We start from the raw sequence: 15,588 nt of genomic DNA on the forward strand, positions 1-15,588 counted from the left end.
AACCTACCACCAGGTGGGCATTCTAGCCTAGTTATTTCATTTCTATTACTTGAATCTTTAAAGTCCATAGCCTCTTCCCTCGGTATGTCTATACCTGTACCTCCTGTGGATCTCTGCATACCAGACACAATGTATCATCATCGTCTTCCCTGGCCCTGTAAGAATGCATGCCTGATAGTATGCCAGCGGATAACATATCACCTATAAAAAGGAACCCTCTTGACCACAGTAACAGACAGTAAGGGCTGCTTTTACAGCACATGAGTGCTGGTGATAAAAGACCGAGCAGATGCCTGCATACACGCGCGCTCACAGAAACACATATGCACACATACACACTAACAGATGTGGTCTTGCTGACACCTCACAAAGGTCAGCCATCAATAATGCTCTAAATTCGTACAGCTTTCAAGCTGACAGAAGAAAGGGCTCTTTATGGATGTGCTAACGGAAACATAACACCTCAGCTTTAACGCTGCTGATGAAATGCTGTTAATGTGATTGAAGTTATAAGATGACACAAATAATAATCACTCTTACTGAAGCATTAAACAGTGAAAATGTATCAGAAATGTGCAGTATAGTAAAGAAACTCACTTGAAAATCAAATTCAGACATAGTTTAAACATAAATTTGGCATCTAAAGATGAAAACCCTGCATATAATGTTTTCAATAATTTCCATATTACTAGAAAATTAGAACAACTCAAATTTTTGGCTTTGTGTGTGATTCTGTATCAACTCGCTAGACCATGTCTAATGGCCCTCAAAAGGTTTTTAAGAATTTATGAGCAAAAGCTGCTTACTTTCACTTTAGAGTTACAACACATCTGCAGTCTATGTCTCTGTTACACTGAGACCTAAATAGATAAATAGACCAGCCACAACAAAGAGGTATTAAATTAGATAGATAGATAGATAGATAGATAGATAGATAGATAGATAGATAGATAGATAGATAGATAGATAGATAGATAGATAGATAGATATTATTGGACACATTAAAGACAAATTATTAAATGTGCATAAAGAATATCTTCTGTTGGCTATAAAGGCCTATAGTAGATCAAGTTTATATATTATTTAATAGCTGGGTGTGTTCGGATGGGGCTGGGGGAAATGCACTTAGCTTCCAAAGTGAAGCCAATGCAGCAGTGCCCTAAATAGGCATTCTTTTCTAACAGCCACCAGGGGGTGACACCTGTAGTTGCATAAAAGGCTTCAGATCCTACAGAAATCTATGAGATAACAGCACTCTCCCTTTACCTCTGTAAAAACTGACTTGTGTTGCATGTTTTGGGGCATAATGAAAAAAACCTTAAGTCCGTTTTGTAAAGTCTGGTGTCAGAGAGGAGGATTATATTATGTGACTGACAAGTCATTAGCCAGTGAGCGTATAAAACAATTAAAACTGACCTGTTTTAATTGTTTTATGGCCTAAAGTCATGCATGAAGAGTGTAGCCACTTTGAGCATCTGTAGCTGCTGGCTTTCTGCTAGATCTCACCTTAGATAATTTATCTAAATTTCAAATGCAGGACCACACCTCGTACACTCCCCTTCTGCTTCTCTGTCTATATATCTATATATGACGCCCCTGCACTACAAGCTACGAGTTTGTTCTCATTTTTGTTCCTCACCCTCCCTCTCTTTTTCAATTTATTCACTTCTCACAAGTGCATGTGTATCTGCCCATCCCAAGAGCCGACGCCAGTCCCCTCCAAGGCCTTTTCCAAACCGCAAAACAGGTAGCTAGCATTAGCTGATGACACAGAGCTCAAAACTAATATCCAAATATGATCATCAAAAAACCTAGATGGTGCATGGCAAAATGTCAAACTTATGACCAGGTGATGTCATAGTGGACATGTGCATCTTTTATATACAGTTTATGGTCAGCACTCAAATAAACCCACACTATCACAGCAGAGTATTTCCTGATAATTAAAAGATTTCGCTGCCAAATAATAATAATAAAAAGTAGAAACAAATGTATCTAGAAGCAAATACCTACAGCTCACGGTAGGGACATGGTAGCTAAAAGAACTCATTTAAACCTACAAGCATGGTGATGGACAAAATGCTACCAGGACAGCATAGATATAAATCTTAACACAGCTTCAAAGTTATTCCTAGCAAACATCTATGAATCATTTCTTATTTAGGCTTCGAGCCTTAGCCTGTGTCATGGTCTAACCATTAAAACAAACCGTCAGCACCCCGCCTCATATCTGAGGTCAGTCTATTGTGTGTTTCTGCTGCAGATAGAAGGCAAAGTGACACTTTCCTGTTGGTGAGCCGTACACAGGCCTCCCGTGTGCTGTGTGTGTCCTCTGCAAACACTGATTGAACCGCGGGCGTTGCCATGGCTACACGCAGACCCAATGAGAAGCTCGCGGTAGACTGTTGCTGAATGAAAATAACAGAGGCCATTTTGCGAACGAAGCCAAGACATCATTCACTAATAACGAAAAACGGAAACGGAGGCAGAGCCGGTCCATTTCTGGACTGACGCCGCTTCTCTTCTCCAGAGTCGCTAGAGTCGGGACTGCGGCGCGGCTCGCGCATGTAGTCGAGAAAGAAAGGCAGGCGGTAACTTAATTGTGCCGCCTTCTCCTTGGAGTGTCTTAAGGAGAGGGGACAGGTTATTTTCACCGCATTGCTGTCCGAGGCCCAGTGACCCCCCGGGAGAGAGGGAGTAGCCTTCAGTCAAGGTTGGCACAACATCCATGCGCGTTGAAAACAGGTGTACGGTTTCATCACACAGTAGCTCCCGAAGCCGCCGTAGCTTCACGGTGTGTGTCACTTCTGCGCCTGTCCGAGGACTTCACTCGTTTTATATGGAAAAGACATGTTATTAGACATGTTTCGGGAATTTGTCCGGTGAGGTGGCAGCTGTGTTAAGGTAAGTACACACTACCAGTTTGTTGTTTAAAAAACACAGGGGGGCTATATATTTATCTCTCCCTCCGCGTCGCTTTTAGCAGCTGCACCAGCAGCAGCAGCACTAGATCTGACCCTCGGCTTAATTTCGTGGTGTTAGAGCTGGTAAACAAGGCTATTTGGGTTGTTTTAACTGCCTTACAAGCAGTTATGACCCTGCAGTTGTAATTGACGAAACTCGAGAAAATGAATTAGCTTATCCGGGATGCGGTCGGGTCGACTCGGTTTCCATTTAAAGTGCATTCCGGTGGACTGGTGTCTCCAGTGCATTAGAGGAAGATGCGGTTGGGACTGGGAGGATGATAAATGACGAAACCACAAGCTTTTAAGCTTTACAAAGAATATTTCTAAAACCGTAAGGACCGACATTATGAGAGCAGTGTGGGAAGAACATGCAGCCTCCTGATAGTTGTAAACATGAACTGAAATATCCACGTTTAACCTAGATCTTAAACGCTTAGGATAATCTCTATTGTTAGCTTGCACTTGTGCATTGGTCAATACAGTTTCCCGTATGTGTAAGAAAAAAGGATATAAGCGTATAGCAGATATTTATTTTCTAACTGGACGAAGAACATATAACTTATTGAGTTTGGTTTTATGATGATAATAGTAACACTGTTACCCTGCAATTCTTTCATTTCATCTTGTGTGTAATATGTAGAGCAATGCTTCTGCGCAGGGCCACCCTACAGTCATCACTGAGTTGCAGTTTTTCCTTATTCCTGCTTCCTGAGTTCACATTCATCTGCCATTAAAGCTTTATCAGTCAGTCTCTATGCAGATAGGAAAACTCATCTGCTGCCTTGCTGTCTGACTTCCTCAAAGCCATTGCTGTCCCAGTTCAAAACAAGCAAACAAAAATAAAACGGATAACACAGCTTTTTCTGTCCAGTCTTCTAACTTGGTTAAACGGATGATGTAATGAGGGGCAACGGATAGTATCCGTAAGATGCATATGAATGCTGGATGAGCAGGGAAAATGGGGATGTGTCCAGGATGCACAGACTGTAACACTATCACTCCGGGAACCACATACCACTCCCAGTGAGGCCTACCTTTCTACCTGCCTTGTGAGTGTCTTTTGCTGTGTGTGTGTGTGTGTGTGTGTGTGTGTGTGTGTGTGTGTGTGTGTGTGCCTTAGGCCATACTGGCCGGTGTTTCTGATGTTGTCTTTCTTGTATTTCTGTGACTACACACTTCTGTCTCTGATGAGGAAGCAGCGGGCAGGATGCAGTGTGACGAGCAACAGTTGGCTACTGACTGTTTCGCAGAGGACCAATAACAGGGACTTAAATATACACTCATAATGAGCAATCATAGCATTTTTGATTTGATTAATGGCCAGAGAGCCCAAAACTAAGTGTCTCTGTTGCTAACTCAGTTGCACCTGCTAGTTTAGAGTTACTGGGAGAGAAGCTGTGTGGTGCATGTGTGTCCGAGAGGGAGAGAGAAAGAAAGAGGATCAAGGCAGGTCGTCAGGGAATGGGCGAATGTGATACATTTTCTTCTGAAAGTACAGAATGTAGCAGAGGGGGTTACTATCACAGTGGCCTTTATTTCACTCTATCATTCTCTCACACTCATTTTTAATTTTCCCATGTCTATTCTTTGTTTTGGTGCCCTCTCTTTTCTCATTGTATCCTCTGCTCTGCTTCCTCCTTTATCTCCCCCTCACTGTGCCCTTCTCCAGAGTCTGATGTCATGGCTCAAGTAGTGTTTGAGAAGTGGTGTGTGCCTGCTCCCAGAGCCCATTAACAATGTCCTGTAGCATGCATCATAAAGTGTCATGCTGATGCCTTTTTCTTTTAAAATCTCATCTGCTGAGCCACTTTTATCTAAAGAAATCCTCTTTTTTGCACAGTAATCAGTAATTCTTTGTTACTGAACCAGAGATACTTTATTCTGACAAATAAGCAACACATTGTAGCACAAAAAAAGACTTGATACGGTCCTGCATTGGAATCATTTTTGCTTAGTTATCTGGCTGTGCAACAGAGACGGCCCCAAAAAGCTGCTGTCGAGGCCAAATGCTGATTGTGGTGTGCAATGTAGTTGAGTTACCACAAAGACAAAGAAAAGCAAAAAACAACAGAGATGAAAGAAGCATGGATAGGAAACACAAACAATGGCTGTGATGGACAGTTCTGATTCTTTATTAGTCCTACTCCATTGTAGAGACGTTCTAGTAGATCATGACTTGACAGTGGCCAAACCAAAATGACTAACATGAGTGCAAACAAGAGCCCACATTACCGGTTGTTCCACATATTTTTTACACTGCCCCCTGGAGACAGTACACAGCGACAGCACACAGACGCAGGTCAGCCAGCCTCTGTTGCACCTGCGGATGACCATACAGGGACCTTAATCCCACCCAATATGGTTTGCTTAGTGGCAAACTTGTGCATATGTATGTGATGTGTAATAATCAAATGTGTAAAAATGGCATTATCTGATCTTATAAAATGGACTTGAACACATTTTTCTGGCTTTGTGAAAAACCTCTGCATCTATACACCGCTAGGGATGTTCAAATTATACTGTATCTGGAAAATTAAAAGTCTAAAAACTTACACTGCAAGTTGACAAGTATATCTTCACCTGTATTTCCAGCCAAGATCTTTCCCTAATTTAATCCTTGCACGTCAATCCTATTTCAGTCATGAGGCCTTTTAATCTATTTCAGTGGTTGTAAGAACAACCACAGGTTTCTAAATATAAAGGCTAAACACAGAAAGTAATACACAGCCAGCTTTGTTAAACAGCAGAAACACTAAGCCTCTGAGTACACTGAGTGGGCCTGCTATACCTCTGTTACACTTCATGTTATTCAAGTCCTGCCAGGTGCTTTCAAATTATGGTAAATCTAGAAAAGTGGACCAAAAGCCCGTGCAACACCACAGTTACTTGCTGTGGTCACATCCAGCTTGTCATACATCAGATTAAGCCCCGTGTATCCCTATATCATTAGGGGCTGAGGCCTAACCCCACTGACAAAGGGCAAAATGCAGGGCACACCCTCAGCAAGTCACTATACCGTCATAGACAGGGCTACCACATGAGGCAAACATGCACGCTCATACATATGACAATTTTAGAATTATCTACCAACCTAGTATTTGTGTCTTTGAATTGTGAGAGGAAGCTGGAGCAACCTGAACAAAACCCCAAATGGGGACAGGGAGGATGTGCAAACTCATCACGCAAATGCCCCCATCAGACCAGCTGGTTCAAATCTAGAATCGTCTTTGAGAGGGCCAACCAGTACAGTACTTGGCCACTCAAAAATGGCCAGATCTGAATGTATGAGTTATACTGAAGGAGTTCACAACACCAGTTATGTAATACATGTTAAAAAAAGTTTGTAGAAAAACAAATATTATTAAACTATTATATCTCTATTAAAGAGCACGCTGCTTTGTGAATATGCTTTTCCTTTTTTGATCTTCAGATTTAAGTGTTTTCCAGTAAGTGACACTTACTACATGCGCAGCTCTTCTGCTTTTTATATCCTACCACTTACTTAACTGGGAATGGCAGGGCCTTGGAGAAGCTGATAATGAATTAGGTGTTGAAACTGTACGGGTGAGAGCATGTCGACACGGCTACTGTAGTCCAGAGTGGCTCATAGGTCAAAGTGTCGGTGCGTTTGAGTGTGAGTTTGTGTCAGTCACTATAAAAATAGTTTGCTTTGGTACTTTAATAAGATCATTACTAAGCTGCTGCTCTGTCCGTTTACTTTAAATTGTCTTATAAATCATTCTTCCACATGCAGCACTAAGTAGGACACACCTAGAAGAGCCAAAATATGATCTCAAGTAAGGAATGTGGTCAAAAATCTGTTTGCTTTGATGTGTGATGCAGATCCTGCTGCTTGTGTTTGTCATGCCAGGTTACAAGATTAAGTCTATAGTTGATAGCACTTATGATAGAACTTTATTGGTCCCCTGGTACTGCCCTGATTTTGGCCTCAAGGTTGCATCATTAGCACCTGTCAGTTGTCAGCTTTTCACCATACCTCAGTGATCCTTCCCACATGATGAGATGTTTCTGGGGGGGCAACTGCTGTTTGATTATGTTTGTTGACACACTGATCGCTGCTGTGGGGCTTTCAGGAACCCTAAAGTCTGAAGCCTAGGTGTTTGGGAGACATAGTTGGAGGAGCGCTACTCGTCACTGGATCCATTCGTGCCCATGTAGACAGGATTTTTACATTACCACTTCATCATCTGCATGATGACAGCAGGCACAGAGAGTGTTGATCAAGACTTAGCTGTGTCCATGTTTGATTTAAAAGTTGGCAACAGGTTTGGCAGAGCCTATGAAGCTTTTTTTTTTTTTCTAATTTATGGCCTTATACTAAAATAGTTGCTGGTCAGCTACTGTAGAGTAAGATAAATACATTTAAAATGACAGCAAACTAAAGAGATCCGCCCACTGTTTGGTGGAAGGTTTGTAGTATGAATCTCATCTGTTTTTGTCATATCTCAGGATTTGGTTTATGGAAGCTAATTAATTTCTTTTGTAGTGGCACCTCGGCTCTGCCCGAGCCTTTACCGCACTTTAATTTGTAAGTTGCGGATTCTTGCGCCTCTTCTGTTTATTGTTAAAAACTTGTTTTAAGTGGATGCGTTGGATGTTGTCCAAATAGCATGTTACACAGTAGCTGCCTGGCTGGTTTTAGGTATCCAGGCTCTAAATATGACATGCTAATAGCAGTAGTTACATCATCATTCTAGGAATAGCAGGGAGTCTGGGGTCTAGAGGTGCTTCTGGCTGACCTCTCTCCTGTGTATATTCGGCGTCTGTGTGCATGTGTGTGGTCATTTTCCAAATATACAGTCCCATATGGATTACAGCGCGGGAAAGATTATTAATGGTACAGGTGAGTGGTCATATAATTTGTATATTTAGAGCCTGGTATGACGTTGACAGTACAAGATGTATTTACATGGATTTAAAAAGGGAAAAGAAAAAGTGCAATTGCATGTCATGTCTATGTGGCTGGATATTCACATCTCCGAGGGAGCATTCTTGACACAAAGTCAAGCTGACCACAACAAAAAAGGAAAGAAAGAAAATCTCATGTGAGAAGGATTTAAGACTCCTGTCAGTTTCTGTGTGGATGCTGCCACTTTACATAGCCACAAACTGACAACTCTGGCCACTGTGACATAAAACCTGTTAGGAGGAGATGAGTACATTGAGGTTCTCTTACACCCTTCTCACACCTCAGGCGAGCCTAACATCTGAAAGGTGTATCTACCCGATGTAGCATACAGTAGAATCACTCTGCGACTCCTTTGGAATGTATGAATTGTGTGAACGTGTGCTTAGAAGTAGTTTGTCTTCATGGGCATGCGTGCGCTTATACTGCGTGGCATGCATGCAAACATGTGTGTGGCAAAATAGAGATACTCAGGCCTGTCACTTATCCCCCACCCATCCACACCGGGGGGTTACTTTCCAGTCTCAAAGACAAGCATGCCAGAGTCTGAAAATAACCGTATCTGATCACTGCTTCACCCAAACAGGCAACTCTCTTTCCCTGTCACTCCCACTCTTCGACTCCGTCTCTTAACTTTCTCCTCGGTCTGTTGTCTCTGTGCTTCCCAGGCATTGAACGGGGATCTTGGGACTAAAGCTTGAGCGGGAGGAGATACTTGTCCTGAGCAGAGGAGAGAAAGTGGAAGGCACAGGGGGACTTTAAGTCACAACGCCATACGTGACTCTTCTTAGCACTTCTCCAGTCTTTTGGGTTTATGACGGTAAGAGTTACATTTACTTTACTTGATGGACCATTGCACCTGCACTCTGTTGTCTGCAGTGGGGCAGGATTGCATTTCGTTGGCGTTCACAGGAAAACCATTTTTATTAAAACAAATTTAAATCCGAGTGTGGATATTTTGGATTTAACCTGTCCTAATATCTTATATTGCTTTCTTCAAAGACCCTCTTCAAGGCACGCAGATATTGCAGCGCTGTCTACTCGGTTGTCATGTGTCTATATTTACTTGTTATGAACACAGATGCTTTAAAAAGATTTAAATTAAAAGAGATCCGAATAGCTTTTACAGCCCAAACACCCAAAGGGAATAGTATTTATCTGTGCTGCCAAAACCAAAAATTATAGCCCAAGAGTAGAATTTTTGTCTTTTGTGACAGTGGACAGAGGAAATGGTGTCAAATAAAAACAGCGGTTTTGACCGCGGTCACCTAAGAAATAGGATCACAAAAAAAGCTTAGATTACAGTTGTGAGCGTTAACTTCCTGAGCATGACTTTATCAGATTTTTGTGTATTTGTTTGTTTGTAAATATATTTATAAGAACTCCGTAACCTCTTAACTTTTGCCCCAGAATCCTTTCCCTCTTCGGGCCCTTTTACATACTTCAGTCTCTTGTTACAGCCTTTTTTCATGGTTTCTTATTTCCTATTCAACAAAAGCCATGCACCAATTCCTCCATTAGGCCAATCTCAGAGGTGTTGTGGAATGTCACCTTGACCCCTTGGGTACACAGTAAGGGGTGGTTCCCAGCCTCGGTTTGTATCACGGGCGGCTGGATTTGTTTTCTTCCGGATCTCACATACACAGTCACTTTGTGCGTTCCCTGCAAACGTCACAGGGCAACCTCTTCTTTTTTTTTTTTTTTTTTTCTTCATTCATATGCGTCATTCCAGCCTCATTAAAACTGATTGCAGAGGTCAGCAATACTTTTGTAAAGGTTTTTTGTTTAGATAAATCTTTTTGTTGCTTTTATAAAGTCCACGCTTCATTGTAATGAATAGTTTTCTTCTTCAGCTGATGGCATTTGCTTGGTTAGATGTGTGTCATGTGGAGTGGCAGTTCTATGAAGCTGGTGTTATTAGAAAAATTAAATGAATCTGGCATGAAATCAGGGATTTTTTTTTCTGCAGTGTCTGTGTTTAAAATTAAGGATAGAATATTTTGTGGTAGTTATGATTATGAGCTTACCCGGGCTGTTGTTTCAGCCCTTCTTTTCCGCATTCCTGATTACTGGTTGTTTGTTCTAAAGCTGAAAATTTTTTTTATTTTACTGAATCAAAGCGAATGCAAGGCTCTTATTTGAGGCTCTCATGCAAATATCTAGAATCCTGGAAATAGGAAAAAGTTTTTTCTAATGTTCTTGACCAGCTTCGAGGTTAAAAGGTCACGGCTAATGGCATTAAATATAGCGCCTCCTCTAATCAAGTTCCTCTTGTCTTCATGCTCGACACTTAACACTGGTACCTGGGGAATCCAGACTATGCATGGGGAATTTAATCTTGGGCACAACAGATAGCCCTGCCGCTTCAGCGTACCTCCTGTCTCAAATCAAAAAATATATTTTTGAACTGTTTGTCTTAACAAAGTCTTAGACGTAAACACTTTGTTTTACATATTGTAATTTGGAATTTCTTTTTGTTGTCATCTCTCTGACGTGTTTGCATATTTTCAGGATACATTTCTTTACCTCGTCACACTTTGTCGCCCTCGAGATGGGCGTGTTTACTCGTAGCATGTGGAAAAACTAACTTCTGCATCCTCTGCAAGCACAAAGGAAAATATTGCTTTTATGAAGTCCACACCAAGTTGTAATGAATAGTTTTCATCGGCTGATGGTATTTGTAGTTCAAACATCATATTTTAAACTCAAAATGTTTCAGATTCCAAGCTGAACAACAGTTGTTCTTCCTTCACTCAGAAAGCTGGAGCTTGACTATTACATTACGTCAAAATGACAAGTCAGGAAACGCTCAAGCTTCATCTTTGAAATTGCTTTGACATTTAGCCTAATGTCACACTGTCCTCTCATTTGCTCACTCTATTATCTTCTCGTAGCTCTGCCTATATTAGCTTGTTGTGTGGGCTGCAGTCTGAATAATAGTTTTCAAGCTTTTGTTAGATATCTTTGTGTGTGTTGTGCTTATTCTTAAGGAGCCGGCATGAAACTGTGGCAGCCCTAAATGTATTGTTGAGCGGGGCTGCTCAGATGTTTCCTCGGGCAGCTTTTGGCACAGAGCTTACATAATGCAACTAATATAATTTTCCATTTTCAGTAGGATGCCAGTTATTTTGCACTTCCTTCACTAAACACAACACAATAGGAAGGTTTTCTCTTCATCTCTTGATTTTATTAGATTTCTATGCACTTTTTTATTTTTTATTTTTAAATTGCTCTCTCCTTACACACAGAGCACATCATAAATTCTGTATAGGAAGACTGAGATAACAAACCCACCAAGTGTCACATCCAATTCATTCTTTTTCTCCCATATCCCCGACTCAAAGTACCAGGGATTGTGTTACATAATTGCATTAGTGCTCTCGGGCCAATGGCTGTGCTCGTTAGCGTCGTTGTGATGCAATCTGGAGAACACACTCTCTGTTGTTTGCCGTATGGGCAGTGAGTGGGCACGCAGGGTCAGTGTGTTGACCTCCCCTGTCCATTCTTACAGCCAGAGGGGAGGGGGGTCCGCTAATGAGTGGCAAGGTTGAGCAAACAAGGCTGATAACAGAGACTTTGTTGCAAGTGGTTGTTGTTCAACTACTGGCAGTAATGTGCTGGTAGAACAGTAACATGGCACCGACAAAACATTCCTGCATCTAACAACAAATACTTTAGAGCTTTTGTGAGAGGCTTAAACTGTGTTCTGCTTGAGGATTGAAGCTGTTCGTTTTGTACTTTAGAAAGGTTTCGTTTTTTTAAAGGAATCATTAAAGACCATTTATTCAGATTTAGTGGTATGGACGGGTATTTAACATACTTCTAACAGGCTGGAGTGCGGGGCCTAAACTGTTTCATGGTTCGAGTAATCCGCTTTTCTAAAGTGAATTGCAGGTCAGAAGTTTCTTAAGGTATGTAGGAAAGGCAGCATGCTGAAACAATAGCACCTCAATCATATGAATGGGAAATGACCGGCATATTACCAGGAATCATTGTGATGTGGCCATTAAAGGATTTTTAACACCGCTGCTCAGCAGAGATTTTGACACATGCCTCTGTGTTAAAGTGCTTAAAATCACCGTGACATGGATTACTCATCGCTTTCTGAATGTAATATTTAAATCTGACTTTGTTGCCACCATTATGGGAGGTTATATTTTTCATTACTTTGTTAGGACATTTGTGTGGCTAAATGATGCCAAGATACTTGGAGTTTTAAATTAAGCATAGACAAAAACTTGTTTTGTTTTTTTATGTTCTTCATTATTTGAAAAAGGAAAAGGTTACAAGCTCTTAACGCTTCCTCTGCAGCTTTATTAAAAGGCTTATAAACTATTTCAATGTTTACTTTTATTAACATTTGTTGGGCTAACGTGGCTACAGTGTCCATTTAAAGCACAGTGGGCAATTCTTTTTACTGTTTTGATTCTTTCGTTTCTTTTACCACAATCCCACACTCCCCACATTTTTACCACAAAAATGCAACACTGAAGAAAAAAAAGCAAAAAATTTGGCTCAGTTTCAGTAATTAAGGAATGAAGCAATGCTAAATCCTGCCTTTTTTGGAGGGGTTGTTGTCCCCGTCGGTTTGGTTTCAGTCTGGTCATGTCTTGACTGAGATTTATGTTGAATCTCCCGGGACCTTGTGTTTCCCTGTTTAAAAAAGGAGTTTGTTTTCTCTGATTCCTCCTAGATAGGTTTTCCAGATTTCTCTGTTTGCTGTTGTTGTATCTGCGTAAAATGCACTGGCCTGGCTGTTACTGTGTAGCATCCCTACAGGTAATACGCAGAGCACACATTCCAACTCGTGTCCATTAATATTTCTGCTGCAGTATTTTTTGTATTTTGCTTCTTCTTTTTCTCACTAAAGCTTGTAACAAGCATTTTGAACATTGATAAAGCTGTTTTAACATTTTGCAAAATGCTGAGTATTGCAATAACATAAACTGTGATTCATCACCTTTTTTCAACTGCGAAGTATGTTCAGAAAGTTATACTTTGTCAGTATCTTATTGGATAAGAAAGATATTGACAAACTTGTCTCACATCTATTATTTTTTTGCATTAAAATCAGATCAGAGTGGTTGTGAGTGTACAACGCCCTCAAGTTCTGGGTAGTCACCACGGGTTATGTGGCAGAACGTGGGGAAAATTCAATACAATCACCAGGCTGCCTCTGACTTTTGGTGACGTACGGAGGCCGCTGTCATATTTTACTTGTGTGACTGCGCCGTTAACTTGTTCTAAATTAAAAGGGCAACTTTGTCAAGCTAAGTGTGTCCAGTGTTTGTTTTTGTTTTGTTTTGTTTTTTTCAGGTGAACTGATTTAATATAAGTTTGCTCATCTTGGGATGAGTTATCATTTATAGTTTTTGATATTTGGTGCCCCTGTATTGATACAATATTGCCATGCAAAATATTTCAATGCTCTGTTGTATCAAACATTTTCCCCACCCTTAGAGTGCAGTCGGGCACATCAGCTGGTCTCCCCAGAAAATAAAGAGTAACAATAAAATTGGTTTGTTTGATTTACGCAACTTATGTGCACAAATCTCAACTGTAAACAGACAAGAAGTCAAAGAAGACATTGCTGTGGTTATAGTTTGTCAAAACAGAGGCCCAAAATATCAAAGTCACTTTATATGGAGAGGCATGCCCAGCCTCACCTTCAAGTAAGCAGCAACAGCCAAACCAAGCTGGACATAAAGTTGATATATAGCTGTTCTGTTTTTCTGACATCATACGGATGATGAATCCGGGCAGCTCTGAGTCTGTTGTTCTCAGTTCTGTGTAAAATACAGAGATTTAATATACTGCAAATGCTACCTATTAAATGTATTGATTACTCATAGTCCAATAAAGCTATCATATACAGTGGTCTTATTGCATTGATTTACATATTTTCTTTCCTCAAGACCAATTGATCATTTAAAGAGTAGGTACAGTTTCAGTCAGCCAGAGTTTACATTGGTTTAACTTTGGCCTTTATGTTGATGTAAATGTAATTAAAGCTGCCATTGAAGCAGGCTGGCTTCGTGTTTTGCAGGACTGTGTGCACACAGAGTTTCTGGTTGTATATGAAACACAAAGGTGTGGTCAGTGCAACTGTTTGTTTTGGTCTCAGATGTTCCTCCAGTGGGACATTCAGGGTCATATGCAACACTTTTAACAGATTTGCTACAAATTTTAATCTGTGAGTGCATCTTAGTGAGTGACCACTTCAGTACCAGAACCTTTGAGGCTGATGTCCCCTCATCACTAATGACCATTCACTCTCACCTGGTGATTTTCCCCCATACACACTCTTCTGCATAATCTTGAACAGCAAAGTATTGTTTTTATAATTATTTTTTTTCAATGCAGTTATAGCTTATAAGAAAACACCATCAGTTGTATAAGGTCCGTTTAGCAGGCACATGATATTGAAAAGTGCTTCTCTCAGCTCTTTAAGTACTCCCCCTAAAAGATGGTGGCATGTTTATTCTTAAGACTCTTGTTTTGTTTATGTCAAAGCAGTCAGTGACTAATGGTATCCTGTCGAACACTTTTTGAGGGCATATCTTTATTTTTCACAGCATCCTAGCTAAGTGACTGTTGTTGTTTTGTTTTTGTTAATACTGGCAAAGACACTTGTTCCTTCCGGTCTTTGGTGGTCCAGCTTTGTTGTGCTGTCTCCGCTCGGATTTTATGAGATAATTAAAACAGCGCTCAGATTACACATGGAATTTCCCATACATGTACTCAAACTTATCAGTTGTTTTCAGAAGGACATTTGTGTCAACACGTGATTGATTAAGTCAACAATATTAAAAGTCTTCCTGTTTAAGCTTACCATGTGATGAAGGGAAGGAAAATTAAGAAAACGGCTCATGGTGAGAAACTCAGATTAGCAAAAATGTTTTTCTAGTACTGACACAAAACAACACAAACTTCCTCTTACAGTAACAGTCTCTTGTCTATAAATAAAGTTTATAAAGTTTAAGCCCTATTAGTCCAATAATGTAAACCAGGTAGGTCTCAGAGGGCCACATGGCAGACTAACGAGACTTGATGGCCCCGATACTGGACATCACAGCTTTCTGCAGCTTCTAGCTCTGAGTTGTATATTTGCTGTCCCACAGCTATTACACTCAGTAATTATATACACACTGGTCTCCAGAGTGGCCAACCGATGTCTAAATTACAGTCGGTGGAAAAACCACAGCAAAGTAAAAAAAAAACAAAAAATGTCTCGAAAGAAACTTGACATACCAACTTTAAAAAGTAGTACAAGAATCCAAAGCATCTTGCTGGAAAACAAAGTCCTCTTCTTTATTATTGAGTATTTATTTAAGGTTTTGAGAGCTGACAGAGTATCAGATGTTTGGTCTGTCTGCATTTATTTCCAGGCTTCCTTTTCAAGCAACACAGTAAGCATTTTAGGGGAGTATTTGCAGGATTATTTTGGAAACTTTCTTTCAAATAGAGTGAGGCACATGCTAAAGAGCTACTAATGGTCTATCCCAGGCTTTAGACGGGGTTGCTAGATTGTATTTAAAAGCTTTAAAAAGCTCTATATTGACAAGCAGGCAGAGTTGAACTGAGGTGTTGAGCCCGGAGCGTTTTACTTCCAGTGTGTAGCCTTAATATTACACCACGGCCACAGCTGCTGTGTCGCCGCTGATCTGTCCCCAAGAAACATGATGCTGTTTATAA

At 40.6% G+C, this 15,588-nt stretch overlaps 1 protein-coding gene across 17 annotated transcripts in view; it reads left to right on the forward strand.

Moving 5' to 3' along the window:
- Nucleotides 1–2,412: 2,412 nt before the first annotated feature.
- Nucleotides 2,413–15,588, forward strand: part of sorbs2a (sorbin and SH3 domain containing 2a) — a 50,916-nt gene continuing 37,740 nt past the window's right edge. For 13 of the 17 annotated variants that reach the window (XM_080303048.1, XM_080303050.1, XM_080303058.1 and 10 more), the window contains exons 1-2: nucleotides 2,413–2,904; nucleotides 8,562–8,713. The gene's annotated coding sequence lies outside the window, so the exon portion shown is untranslated. The remainder of the gene's footprint in view (nucleotides 2,905–8,561; nucleotides 8,714–15,588) is intronic. The other 4 variants (XM_080303053.1, XM_080303057.1, XM_080303049.1 and 1 more) reach the window with 2 other exon arrangements.

The sequence above is a fragment of the Astatotilapia calliptera genome, chromosome 6 (genome assembly GCF_964374335.1).
Source record: "Astatotilapia calliptera chromosome 6, fAstCal68.1, whole genome shotgun sequence".
Classification (NCBI taxonomy): domain Eukaryota; kingdom Metazoa; phylum Chordata; class Actinopteri; order Cichliformes; family Cichlidae; genus Astatotilapia; species Astatotilapia calliptera.